Source organism: Nomascus leucogenys, chromosome 24 (assembly GCF_006542625.1).
Source record: "Nomascus leucogenys isolate Asia chromosome 24, Asia_NLE_v1, whole genome shotgun sequence".
In the NCBI taxonomy this organism is placed as follows: domain Eukaryota; kingdom Metazoa; phylum Chordata; class Mammalia; order Primates; family Hylobatidae; genus Nomascus; species Nomascus leucogenys.
Genome location: NC_044404.1, coordinates 5,267,841 through 5,281,732, shown reverse-complemented (window position 1 = coordinate 5,281,732; position 13,892 = coordinate 5,267,841). Strand labels below are relative to the sequence as shown.

The 13,892-nt window shown below is 44.6% G+C and overlaps 1 long non-coding RNA gene across 1 annotated transcript; it reads right to left on the bottom strand.

Annotated features, from left to right (window-relative positions):
- Positions 1-1,185: 1,185 nt before the first annotated feature.
- LOC101175875 lies at positions 1,186-13,647 on the bottom strand. The gene is made up of 6 exons (XR_180225.3): positions 13,064-13,647; positions 10,143-10,177; positions 9,194-9,430; positions 2,678-3,120; positions 2,420-2,520; positions 1,186-1,874 (listed from the first exon to the last, which is right to left on the bottom strand). It is a non-coding gene; the product is annotated as an uncharacterized LOC101175875 (long non-coding RNA).
- Between the last annotated feature and the right edge of the window lie 245 nt (positions 13,648-13,892).

Below are 13,892 nucleotides of genomic sequence, written 5' to 3'. Positions count from 1 at the left end.
ACCTCACCTTTTGAAAACATGACCAGATCGCTGCAGAGAGAAGGAATTTCTAGAGAGGAATGTGCGGGAAGTGGGGGGCTTCCCAGAGAGGAGTCATCACAAGGGGCGGGAGAGAGGCAACGGGCCCTGTGCACAGGCTCCTGGGCAGAACACGAGCAGGAAACGGGGACTGAAGCAAAGGAAGAACCTTCCCAGCTCCAGAGGACACTCTCCTGGGAGATGAAGTCGTGATGGGGTGGATGTGAGTCCCATCAGCCCCACTGCTGATGTCTGGGTGCCGCCGAACCATCTTCCATGGCAACGCTGCCGCTATTTCATTTGCTGCCGCCGGGCCCAGGACGATCCCTCCTTGAGCCAGTGAGGCTTTTACACAGTCAGCCTGAAGCCAAGAGGCCTGTTTTGTTGACTTTTTGCCCCATCATGTCCAGCACGTGGAAACCATATCCCACGCAGAGATCTAACCTCCACACACACAGCGAGGGAAGGAAGCAGGCTTTGCTAAAATGACCCCATCATTCTGGACTGACGCCTTCATTAAGTCCTTTGTAATTCATCCTTATAGACATAAAACTATCATCCAAAGGAAGAATGTTAATAAAACTGACATTTCCCCGTCAGTCATCTTAATTCACAACATAACACTTTCTGGAGCCAATTAGTGTGCCTGATGACTACATGTGGCTGAACATTGTTGTTCACTGGAAAAGCACATTTCGAAGTCCCTGCCATCATTTATTACACTGAGAGCGGCCTCTTTGGTCTGGAGAAGCATGTTAATGCTACTGTTATTGTGCCAGGCCGGCGGGGGAGTGCACCCTCAGCCTGCACCACCCTCAGGGACCCATGATGTCCCGAGAGTCCCAAGAGCATGTGAGCCTCCTAGCTTGTGACAGCTATGTGGAAGGGCCATGCCGTGCACATGGAGAGAAACCTGCCTCAGAAGGATGCCCAGGTGGCCCAGTTCTGGATGCAACCCCTGATGCCTCCCTCTGGGGTCCCCCTCCAACAGCCTCAGTCCTCCTGATCACCTGTACTGACCGCCTCCCCACATCCCATGAGGAAGCTCAGCTCTTGGAACAAAGGACCTGGGACTCAGCCTTCTGATGGCACAGAACTTTTCCTTAGCTCAGCTAATGACGGGGTCCTTGTCACATGACCATGAAAGATTAGGCTCCCAGACAATTTGAAGACTGAGAATAATAGGATTTATTGGGCAAAAAGGAAAATAAAGGGGGAACAGGGACTCAGCAGAACAAGAGTCTCCCCAGTATAGGCTTCCTGCCTCACAAAATAAATCCCATGTTCCAACCAGGAGGAGGAGTGGCCAGGCTCCTCCCTGCTGCAAACAGCGCGGACTTCTGTGGCTCCACTCCAGTGTGCATTCCCAGTGAGCAGGCCGGCTGGAGTTTCTCTGAGGACCCCTGCCACCTGGCTGTCTCAGTGAGAGTGTGTCGGATTCACTGGAGAAAAAGAGGGGGAGGCAGGGTGATGCCAGGATGCAGAGGGACGAGGGGTCAGGTTCCCAGGGCTGCCAGGACAGGGGACCACAGACTGGGAGCCTTCACCAGCAGAAATGGGTTCTCTCATGGTTCTTGAGGTCGGACGTCAAAGATCAAGGCGTGGGCAGGGCTGGCTCCCTTGAGGCTCTGTGGGAGGGTGTGTCCCAGGCCTCTCCAGCTTCTGGTGGTTTTTGGCAATTCCCGGTGTTGCTCAGCTTGCAGATGCATCACCTGATCTCTGCCTTCATTGTCACTCGGCATTTTCCCTCTGAGTGCGTGTCCACTTCTGTGCCAGGTTTTCTCTTTGTATAAGATGTTCAATGAATATTACCCTGCCCCTTGTTAAAACAGTAAGGAAGACTTTATTCAAGACCACTGCAATGGAGGAGGGAGACTGAGATCAATGCCAAATGCAATGAAGACACCTGGGATTTGTAGTCTGGGGGCCCATGAGGAGATGGTGGATGGAACCACCAAGAGGAGACCCGGGGACAGGGACTCTCACTGTGGACTCAGCAGGGCTCCTGCTGCAACTGGGCTGCAACTGGGCATGGCCAAGACAGACAAAAGCTTGGTCAATGAGAAAGACCTTGTCAGGAACACACTTGTGTCCTTGGGCATTGACCATTGACATTTGATTTGTCCTTTAGCATTGACCTTATACATTTGATATGATCTTTGACATGGACCTTTCACATCTGATTTGTCCTTTGGCATTGACCTTACACACTTGATTTGTCCTTTGACATTGACCTTTGACATTTCTTATTGGAGTAAGGCCTACCTCAGTGACCTCTTGTCAACTTGATGATCTGCAAAGACCCGATTTCCAATAAGGTCACATTCTCAGATATTAGCGGTCAGGATTTTGACATCTTTTAAGGGGACATAACTCAACCCATATAAAAGGGTATCTTTACCTTACAAAATCCAGCTAGGATCATTGTCAGCAGGTCAGCCTCCCTAGAAACAGAGCCTGAGAGCTCTTCCGACCTGGGGAGAGGTTACTGTCAGGATAAACCTATAAAGGAAGGAAGGAAGGAACCTGGAGGTGGAGGAGACCTTCATCCCACCTCAAGCCAGGATGACTCAGGCCTTGGCCTGATCTCAAAGGAGAGCCCAGAGCCCAAACTGCTGTACAGGGTGCTCCACCATTGCTGCAAGGGGACCCTTTGTACCTGGATCAGTCAGTCCTGGAGAGGGGTCAGCCTCCCCATCAGGCAGCTTCTGCAGTGGAGAGCAATTCTCCTGGGGGATGAGGGACAGCTGAGAGACCTCAGGAGTCACAACACACTGGGGGCCAGTCTCAGGCCTGGCAAGGGAGATGGAGCAGGGCACGGCGGAGCAGGGCACGGCTGAGCAGGGCACGGCTGGGTGGGGCAGCCCAAGCATGTGGCAGCAGAAATGATGCTCTAGGTACTCCCCTGGGCCGGCCTTCCTGCTGCACTGGGAGCTGCTGGCTCCTGTCCTCTCCAACCCCATACATCTCGCCGAGAACTAATGCCCTTTAATGAAATCAAGTGACAGTGACAAAAGCCCTAATTTTATGTCTTCTTCATTCTCCAGCTGCAGCTGCAATGCCCTTAGGACATTTCCGTTGGCCAAGTGCAATTTATCTGAACTGAAAAGGAGCAGAAAGAGGCAGCTGCAACTTGGAGCTCCCTCCGTGGGCAGAGCGGGAACCTCGGGTTTCTCAGTATTTTGTTTGTCTTGTGTGTCCCCATTGGGTCTCATCACTGCAGTTCAGGGATAGTGACCAAGTTTGTTTCCTTGGTGGACAATTTCCCATAATCTAACCCCAGCAGCAATTCCAAATCACCTTAAATGGAAGGAAATAAATATCTCTTGTGTTTCCTTCTTCTGAGGTTGGGGAGAAGGAAGTTTGTTGCAAAAGAACTTTAAAAAAATACCCTTAAGGGGTTGCATTATTCAAAATGTCACAAAATAACCTTTGTGTTGGACACCTTAAATAAAAGAATGCTCTGTGAGTAGGCTGGGGAGGATGGAAGGCAGGTGAAGATATTTGATTAATTACTTTAAAAAAATCTTTAAAAAAATTTCCCCAAACCATAAGGCAGAATGACCCTAAATCTTTGGAGGATAAAATCTTGGGCTAACTTAAAAAAATTCTTCACATACTTGCGCTGCTCGGTTTCCATGGGAACCTAAAGAGGAACTCTATGATGCCTGGAGAACATCTATTTTTACATTAACCCTTCGTATCACAAACAAAGGAAAAATAGACAAGAGAGGGAGAGATGGGGAGGGGCAGCTTAACTATCTTCACTTGTGCTTTAAAGACCTCGCAAGTGCAGTTGGGCTGGAGGACAAGACCGCCAACATCATCTGAAAACGGAAAGCAGACTGGTATATTTCTTTCCTTTAGAATGACACTCAGGAAAAGTAATTAACATGAATGTCGTTAAGTCTGCTATTTGCACCACGAGGACAATTCCAACTCAGGCAGCAGCATTTTCATCCTGGGATCTGCGAGCCTCGGAATGGGGGATTTGATCCTGGAAGCAGTGAGAACCGTGTGTATGCGGGTCATGATTCTGGGTTTGCACCTGGGCTCACGTCCAGCCTTATGCCACTGGGTCTGGGTTTATAGCAGTTCTGAGCCCCCTGGGAGGGGCCTGGAAACTGTCAGTGGGTGAACAGAGTTGCCTTTTAGGAAATAATGTTAACCACCACCTACATTGGGGCTAACCTGTTTCAGAGGCTCCTAGTAAATGTGAATTTCGGCCTCTTTCCTCTCTGAGAAAGGAAAAGGCGTAACTTGTGAGAAGGGACAAAGCCTTCAGCAATGGTGTGTGGAATGTGATACAGTTTCACTTATGTTTTTAAACCGTCCCAGTGTTGGAGGCAGGGGGAACAACCACCAACACCACAACAAAAGCAGCAACCCTGGGGAGTAAATACGGGTGGGTTTTCCCAGGTCACATTTTCCCCTAAAATAAAACTGTTTTTAAAATAATACATGAATCCAACAGCAACAGGAAGCTGATGAAGCTAAATGTGAGCACCTGTTTTTTCCTACACAAGAAACGAAAATAAACTCACTGTAATGAAAATCAAGTGCAGAAAAATGATTGCCTAATTAATTGAATGCTTAACTGATTAGTTGTGCTTCTTAAATGTCTCTGATGTCTTTTCTATTGATTGACAGTGCAGAAAAAAAAAAAAAAGACAGAAGGAGGCAGCAGCCTGGCCAACCCAGCTGGCCTCGAAATGGTCAGAGGTATAATGTCAAGGGCAGTTGATCAAGTGCTTCACTCCTATGAACAGGTCCCCCAGCACTTTGGGGACAAGGTGGCCTCTGCTGCCAGCTATGTCCCTGCCTTTCTCTGATCCTTGGAAGAGGAATTGGCTGGATGAGGGCCGGCAGGGTGGGCTCAGGGTGATTTTCTGAAACATTGCTAAATTGCCTGGGATAATAGAAGACATGAGCCATGTACCCATCCTGTTCAGCCCTCATGACAACTAGCAATCTCCCCCACCATTTGATTAACATTGTATTCTCAGCTAGACTGTAAGCTCCATGAGGGCAGGAACCAATCATGTCTGGTCCCCGGCCATCATTTCATATTGAGTACTTATCCATGGCTGATACAAAGTAAGCACTCAATACACATTGGCTGAATGAAATAAATGTTGAAAAGAAGAGCATGATGAGTATTGTGTTTTTTTCCTATCAGTCCTATAATAAATTACTGCAAACTTGTAGTGAAAATAGCCCAAGTTTATTATCACATTGTTCTGGAGATCAAAGTCTGAAATGGGTCTTTCTGGGATGAAATCAAGGTGGCAGTGAAAGGAGTTAGCCAGCTTGCTTTAGGCAGACATTAAGGGAAGGGTCCCCAGAGTACCTCTGACCTGTCCCGCAGGTGCTTATACCAGAGGTTTTGTGCAGATAAAGGAACTTGCACAGTGGGGCACACAGTGGACTAAGGGCCCGCATGCACACGGGGGTAGTGGGGTGGAGCCACCAGGAATTCATGCCTTATTCACACACACACATACACACACACACCCTGGTATTCAGTTGGGAAGGGGGCAACTGAGAACCTGCTTTCAGGAATCCTCTCTTTGCTGTGAGCTTTCTTTTCGCTTAATAAAGTCTATTCCACTCAGTCTTTGAGTGTCTGTGTGCCTAATTCTTCCTGGTTGTGAGGCAAGAGCCCGTAGCTAGCTAAGCAAAGAAGTAAAACATCCTGCATCAGCAGCAGAGGGGCTGCATTCCTCTGGAGACAAAAGGAGAGAATCTACCTCTTTGCCCTTTCCAGCTTCTGGGGGTCTCCCACATTCCTGAGCTGGTGGCCCTCTCTATCTTTAAAACCAGCAACATTGGGCCAAGTCTTTCTCATGCTTCTTTCTCTCTCTGACTTTTTCTTCTGATTTCCTCTTCCACTTTTAAAGACCCTAAAGATTACATTGGGCCAACGTGGGTCATTCAGGATCTTCTCCCCAGCTCAAGGTCAGCTGAACAACTGTAACTCTATCTGCAATCTTCATTCTCCTTTGCTATGTAAGGTCACATATGTCAGGTTCCAAGAATTAGGACATAGACATATTTGGGGGAGCATTATTCTGCCAACCACAAATATCATCAGACAAAGTGGGAAAAAGAAAGTGACTATATTGAGATGCTGTCTTCCTCATGCAGGGTCAAACAGAGGGCCTCTGTAGCAGGCGTTTGGTTAATAAATGTTTGTGGAATAGATTCATATCCTATACTCATCTATCAAAAAATGACCACCTGTTCTGTTCTCCTAATAGTGCAGACTCATTAGAACAGAAAGCACAAAATAGAACTCTGCCTCTATAACTACATTTTAGAGTTGGTGATAGAAACCAACCCACAGTCATGATAACTAGCTAACATTCAGAGAGCCCTCTCTAATCTGCAAGACGCTTTGCCAACCGTAACCCATTGGATCTTCTCTCTCACCCAGTGGGTGGTAATTACTGTTTCCCTTTAGCAGAAGGGGAAATGGAAGTCAGAAGACATTGAGTAACTCAGCCAAGATCTAATAGCTGGTAAATGTCAAGGCCATGTCTTATTGATCTACACTGATAGGCCACACTGCCTCACTCTGAATTAAGAGGAGACAAAATAGCAGCCAATCTTTTGTTGCGTGATAAGGACTAAAAAAGGCTAAAGGCAAGACCAGTCATTTTTGGGTGTTAGAGAAAGGTCTGTGGCAGGGCAGAGCGTGAAGAAAGGGAACAATTGTGCCTGGAGGAGGGGACAAGAGGAGCAAGAATATGCCTGTGTCCTGGTGGAGAACCCAAGGGCTCTCTGTGCTTGAATCCCAACCTGCCATGTTTAAGTGGTTCATCCCACTCCATCCAAATACTGTGTTCTCCATCTCACTTGCAGCTACTAAGATTGTTCCTCCTTTAACACACACCTCGTCCACTTGCCGAGTCCAATAGGCACAAATTCTTAGAGGCCTTATGCATCCTGTATTTCCAGCACATTCATGGTGATCAGCACATCAGTGTTTGTGGAACCCACCTAAACATCATTTTGCTTGTTAATTCCATTTGGAGCTGACTGTGTCCAAAAGAAGGAGAGTGGGAGGGAAGGAAGGAGGAGGAGGGAAAAGGGAGAGAGGACATAACAGTTTCATCATGGCCTTTGGGTTCTGTTGTTGCTGTTTCTTGAAACTGATTAGAGCAACCTCTTGACTTTTAAAGAAAAACATTTGAGAATCTTTCTTAACCTCCCTGTTTTCTCCATGGCCCAGACTTTTCCTTCTTAAGGTTTTCTGAAAGAATACATACAAGAAACAGCAGGAAATAAAACCCCAAGATATGAAAGTCAGTCTGACTTGCCCTTACCTAACCTCAGTCGGTAATGTCTGAGATGGGGATATTTCAATTATCCAAGCTTCCTCTCTCTTCCAGCAGCAGAGCCCCACTGACTGCACAGGGAATAATACACATTCTACAATGTCGGCAAGTATGGATGGAGCACTGGGCTCGGCCCAGACATTAGTGCTCAAATGCGTTGATGGTGAGGAGTAATAAAGAAATTGAAGACATATCCCTGCCCTTGAGAAGTAATTTAATTGGGGGGGGAAAAAGGTTCCTAGTGATCCATGAAATGAGTAGAGGACAATTAAAGATTTAGTCGCCAACGTATAATTGTAACATAAACTGCATACAGCAGAATGGTGGAAATAATTAAAAAGAATGGGATTACGATAATTCCAGAGTCATCATGAGACAAGACAGGCAGCCAAAGTTTCTGTTTGTAGACCGATCCCTTCATGCAGAATATTAACGGCCACAGGCAGGCTGGATGTTGGACCCAGAGATGACCAAGCAAAGGAGATGGATAAAGCCCCTATCCGCATGGGGTTCATGAAGACAGAATGATAATAAGCCTCATGAATGAAGAATGGGGGGCAATGAGAGAGAGAATGGGGAGAACCTGCCATGGGGAAGAGAAGGGTTCAGAGCTGCCTCACCCCATGCACACACCTGTCACCTCCTGGCCCCTTTGTGATTATTCTCTAGCAATGATCACAATCTGAAATAACCTCCTTTGTTGACTTGTTTCTTGAAGCCACCAGCCCCCTCACTGGAATGAAAATTAAGTGTGGTTAGAGAGCTCTTCCTGCACGTTCTCCTCAATGCCCCTGCCTCCAACACAGTTTAAAACACATGACCTAAGCTTAAAATTATTTGCTGAGGGAAAGAAAGCATCATGAGATTATTAGGGATACATTATGTTCATCACATCATTAACTTATATTCGTTATGAAATGCATTATCAATGTCAGGTCTTTTCAATTCAGCAGAGGCCATATACATACACACATTTTTATAATACGAATTTTTAAAGAGACGTGAACATGGATGACTATTGGTCACTGTAACTGCGCTTTCGCGTCTACCTCTTTTTATTTTTTTTTAAATTTTTTTGCTTGTTTTTGAGACTGAGTCTTGCTCTGACACCCAGGCTAGAGTTCAGTGGCGTGATCTTGGCTCACTGAAACCTCTGTCTCCCAGGTTTAAGTGATTCTCCAGCCTCAGCCTCCCAAGCAGCTAGAATTAAAAGCATGCACCACAACATCCACCTAATTTTTGTATCTTTCGTAGAGACAGGTTTTCCCCAAATTGCCCAGGATTGTCTTGAACTCCTGACCTCCTGTGATCCACCCTCGTCGGCCTCCCAAAGTGCTGGGATTACAGGTACCCTTTTTGTTTTTTTTTAATCGAGGTTATCACCTCAGTGCAGTCTAACACTGCTCAATTTTTCTTGCTCTCTTTATAGGATAGGGTCTGTGCCACATTACACATGAAATTAAAGCAACTGAATTTTTAGAAAGAGAAAACTTGGCCATTCCTTGCTTTGATATAAATTGCATTGTGTGTTGGGGCCCCTGCCACCCCCCTCGGTGCACCAATAGATGCTCCACCGTGGCTGAGCAGATTCTGCGTGGATGCGGGATGGCAGTGTGACTGCACAGTTCTCCCATTTCCTTTTTAAATCATGGGAAGAAGGCACTGAAACAAAACATCTTTTATTGCCTGTGCTCCAAATGCACCACAGGGAATGTTTACCAAGGGGCTTTTAACACAAATATTTACAAAGATTTTCATGCAGTTGAGGTCCTAGACTATTTGGATTTGAGTAGATGGAGCAAATTGATCTATAAACTACATGCTTTAGTAATTACCTGCAATATTCCAGGCTTTCTGAATTCTATGTCTCTTTCCCTGGCATGATGTGATATCCTCAACAATTGAATTGCTTCTTGGCAATGTGTTGGCTGTTAGTTGTGAAAAGTCAGTACAATTCCAAATGTGTGGGTCAGTGGCTTTATTAAGACTCATGACCTCATGCAGGAGGCCCAGGCAGACTTGGGCAGCTGCAGCCGGAACAGCTATATAGGAGGCTTCTAATGTGGAACCACCTGTCAGTGAATTTTAGTTATTTAAGAAAATGTTCTCTCTCTCTCTTTCACACACATGCATATCCACTCAGACTAAGCTGGGTCATGACACACTGACACCACTAATTTCATCTCCAGGTTTTTCAGTCTGTCATGTCAGGCAGCAGCTAATAAGTGCGCTTGAAGATGGGAATTCATTGATCATCTTTTCCCAAATCAGTGGAGTCTGTGTCTGCCATCGCTTCATTTAACATCTCATTAGGAAAGAAGACATCACCAGCCCATCCAAGAGCAGCCTCATTATCTCCCTTCGTGGCTTTTGCCCCCAACACAGCTGTGCTGGGGACCCTGTTTCCATCAGGCCTCTGATGGGTCCTGCCTCCTTCTCCTGCAGGCTCCAATCCCCCCACTGGATAAGGAGCCTGGTTGTGGACTCCTGGTGGCCTTGGGGTTACAGGAAGACTATGCCCTGGGTCTTCCTTACACTGGAAAGCTCCCTCTCTATAACTTCAGAGGGAGAAGACTCTTAGTACCCTAAAATACTAAAATACATAAGATTGGAGGAACTGACTCTGCTTCGTTCATTCCTACTCAGAGACATCTCCAGTGAGCCAGGCGCTGGGGGGATGTGGGGCTGGGCTGCTAGGAAACTTTACAACTGAGTTCAAACTTGGAACTGTTCTCTCTTCTCCAACACAGCAAAGGTCAATCGAATTTATACTTAGGTACTTACCAATGCTCTAAAAGAAAAGAAGGCACTCCGTGTACCTGCAATAGAGGCACGTGTTAGGAGGAGGCGGAGCTGTGGACATGCAGGGCTGCAGGGCAAGAGTCTATTGGAAGTGGCAGGGATCTGGCTCCTGAAAATGACAGGGACCCAGGCACCCCACATGGCAAGAGACCCCAGCCAGATTCATGTATGAAACCTGGAGCGAATGAAAGGAGACCAGGGAGAGCCAGTCCCAATGGAAGCAGAGCAGCCACGTGGTCCAGACTTGGGCTAAGCTGCCAATTTCCCTATGACTCCACCTGTGCTCTCCCCAGGATCTTGACAGGCTGGAGCAGTGGCCTCCAATACAATGTGGTTCTGACCAGGATTCTCAGGGGCAGAGAAAAGGCACCTGTGTAACCACCAAATGGGGTTGGGTGGAGGGCAGAAGGGAGAGAGAGACCCACTCAATAGAAGATTCTGATCAGCATGAAGAAGATTTACACTAAAGTGACAATTGTCAGTTAAGACATTCATCACCAATGAAATGCAAACAACAGGAAACCTCGAGATGTCTACAGAATACCCTATGGTCTCAAAGGTCTAAAGGTCTCAAAGATGTAAGGAAAGAAATATATGAAAAATAAGAAAAGATTATGACTTAGATATGAATTAAAAACAGATCACTTTTTAAAGCTCAATTCAAGATTCTTGAAGTAAAACATATAGTCGTTATTTATTTATTTATTGTTTTGATACAGGGTCTCACTCTGTCATCCAGGTGGCTGGAGTGCAGGGGCCTGATCACAGTTCACTACAGCCTCAACTTCCCAGGCTCAGGTGATCCTCCCACCTCAGCCTCCCTAGTAACTGGGACTATAGGTGTGTGCCACCACAGCCAGCTAATTTTTGTATTTTTTGTAGAGATGAGATTTTTCCATGTTGCCCAGGTTTGTCTCAAACTCCTGGATTCAAGTGATCCACACATCTCGACCTCCCAAAGTGGTGGGATTGCAGGCATGAGCCACTGTGCTCAGGCTGGAACTTTTTAAAATTACAAATGGATATGAACCTGATCAGAGAAAGATTTGTGAACTGGAAGATAGTATTGTGAAGCTCCTTCTAAATGCAGCACACAGAGAAAAAAATCTTAAGACATGAGAGATAAGTTAAGAGATATGGAAAAGAAATTGAGATTCTGCCACACAGGGAAGGAGAAAACAAGGGGAATGGCAAATAAACAATATTTGAAGAAAGCATGGCTAGAAATTTTCTAGATTCAATGAAAAGGCGGGAACTTTCAGCTAATGAAACACTTGGAGTGCCGAGCAGGATAAATATATACATGAATATATATATATATATACATGAATTAGGATGAAACATTATTGCAGTGCAGAAAGATGAAATAAAATATTTAGAGGTACCCAAAAGAAAAGAGATATTATGACAAAAGAATGACCATGAGACTGGCAACAAATGTCTCCTCAGTGACAGTAGATGCTAGAAGACAATGAATACATGGCCTCAGAGTGTCAAGATAACTAACTGCAAATGCTATATTTGATGTACCCTGTGAAACCATTGTTCAAGAGTGAGGGCAAAAGAGGCCAAGGTATTTTTAGAATATGAACTGGAAGAAAACATGATTTACCACCCTCAGATGGGTGCAGAGAAAGCTACTGAGGGATATATTCCAACAAGAAGAAAAGTGAACCAAAGGGGAAGGAGTGGTCTGCTAGAGATAATACTGAGCAAAAAAATAATAATAAAAGTACTTTGCTGAATGTGTTTAACCATTAATTGGAAATTTGTTTTTAAGAATATTGAATTAAAATGTAAAACAAGAATGTAGGGTGGGGAAAACTGGAAAAGGAGAGAAACGTCAAATAACTTTAGACTTTGTTAGAAAAATAGTTATTATGTTAACAACTTAAGTGTACCAGCTAAAATATATGGAGAGATATAATAACTTCCAAATTGGTGGGAAAAAAGATATAAGAAAAGCTGTATCAAAAACAAGTCAAGACATAGAGAAAATAGAAGCTAGTATCTATAAAAAACAAAAATAGACAGAGATAAATATACCAATACTTACAATAAATGTGACAATATTACCTATCACAGACAGACTAATTAGATAACTTAAAAATCCTCCTATATGCCATTTAAAAGAGTAATGATAAAAGCAGACAAACATTTATAACAAATATATATAGAAAGATGTACTAAAACTACATATAACATAATTCACGGATTAAAGAAAAATCATAGTAGCAATAACAAAATATTTAGAATTGATTGAAAGAAATCCCACTTTATGTCAGAACTCATAAGACATAGCTAAAGCAATTCTTTAAGCAAATTTATAGCTTTTAATGCATTTAAAAATGTTATAAAATAAATGAGCTAATCATTCAATTTGAGAACCTACTAAAATAAGAGAGAGTAAGCCTATAAGAAGGAGAAGAAAATCAACAGTAGCTAAGAGCAGAAATTAAGAAAACAGAAAAGGCAAACAAAATATGGCTGACTGATAAAACCAAAGATATTTCTTCGGAAACTAATGAAAAAAAATAGTCAACTGAGTGGACAGATCATGGTGAAAAAAGCAGGCACAAGGCATCACTAGGAGCATAAAAAGAGGTGCAAAAGGAAGGTTAAAAATCATAGGACTATCATGAACAACTTTTTGACAATAAATTTGAACACCTAGAAGAAATGGTTTTTAGATAAAATTTATAAAAATCATTCAGACACTAGATTCTGGTGATTTTTCAAGGAGAGTTTCACAAAAGCTTCAAGAAATAGAAAATTGTCTTCTTATACAAATTGTTCCAGAATAGATGAAGCAAATAAAATACCTGACTCATTTTCTGATGCCAGTATAATTTGATATCAAAACTGAGCAAGGACATTATGAGAAATGAAAATTATAGGCCTACCTCCCAAAGAATATAGATGCAAAAATTCTAAATAAAATTTCTGGAAGTCCAATCTCACAATGTATTCACAAAAAGCACATCAAGGTCAAGTGGGTTTATTTGTCTTGGGAAGTGAGAGGCAGTTGAGGTATTGCTTCGGACTGTCACTCAAATGGATCTGCCTTCACATGGAGACAGGTGGCCGGGGTCAGAAGGAGTTTCCCACTTCCACTCTGCAGAATCCAACTAGTCAGACATGAGCCGCGTAGGAGAGAGCTCCCCTCGTACCCCCCACCACACACACCAGGAATGTCAGGCCACATTCCTGATATTCATCAGGTGACGGTCAGGCGGTTGTTAACTGTCTCTCTAAAATAATAATTGGTCACTGCCAGTGCCAGAGGAAGGCAGTCTCCCAATAAACAGAAACACTTGAAACTGGTGATCAGCAGCTTCCAGATGGGATCTCAGGAGTTGGGCCAGTGGGCTCGAGCATGCCCAGTAAGAGGCATAATGGCAGAGTTTAACCGGTGCATGACCTCCTAGAGACATTGCGCTGGTAAGAGAGAAATGCCTCAAGCGAGCATGCGCACAACTCCAGTAAACACACTGCATGCTCCTCTCCCGAGTGCTGGCAGGCCACTGCGCATGTGCACAGCCCACTCCAAGGGAAGAGTCAGTGGAGAAGGGATGCAAGACCCTGGACGCATGCTGACATATAAAACCCCGAGTCAAAACGTCAGACCACGCACTTGATCTTTCAAGTCACCCGCTTGGCCCTCTTCCAAGTGTACTTTCCTTCCTTTCATTCCTGCTCTAAAGCTTTTTAATAAACTTTCACTCCTGCTCT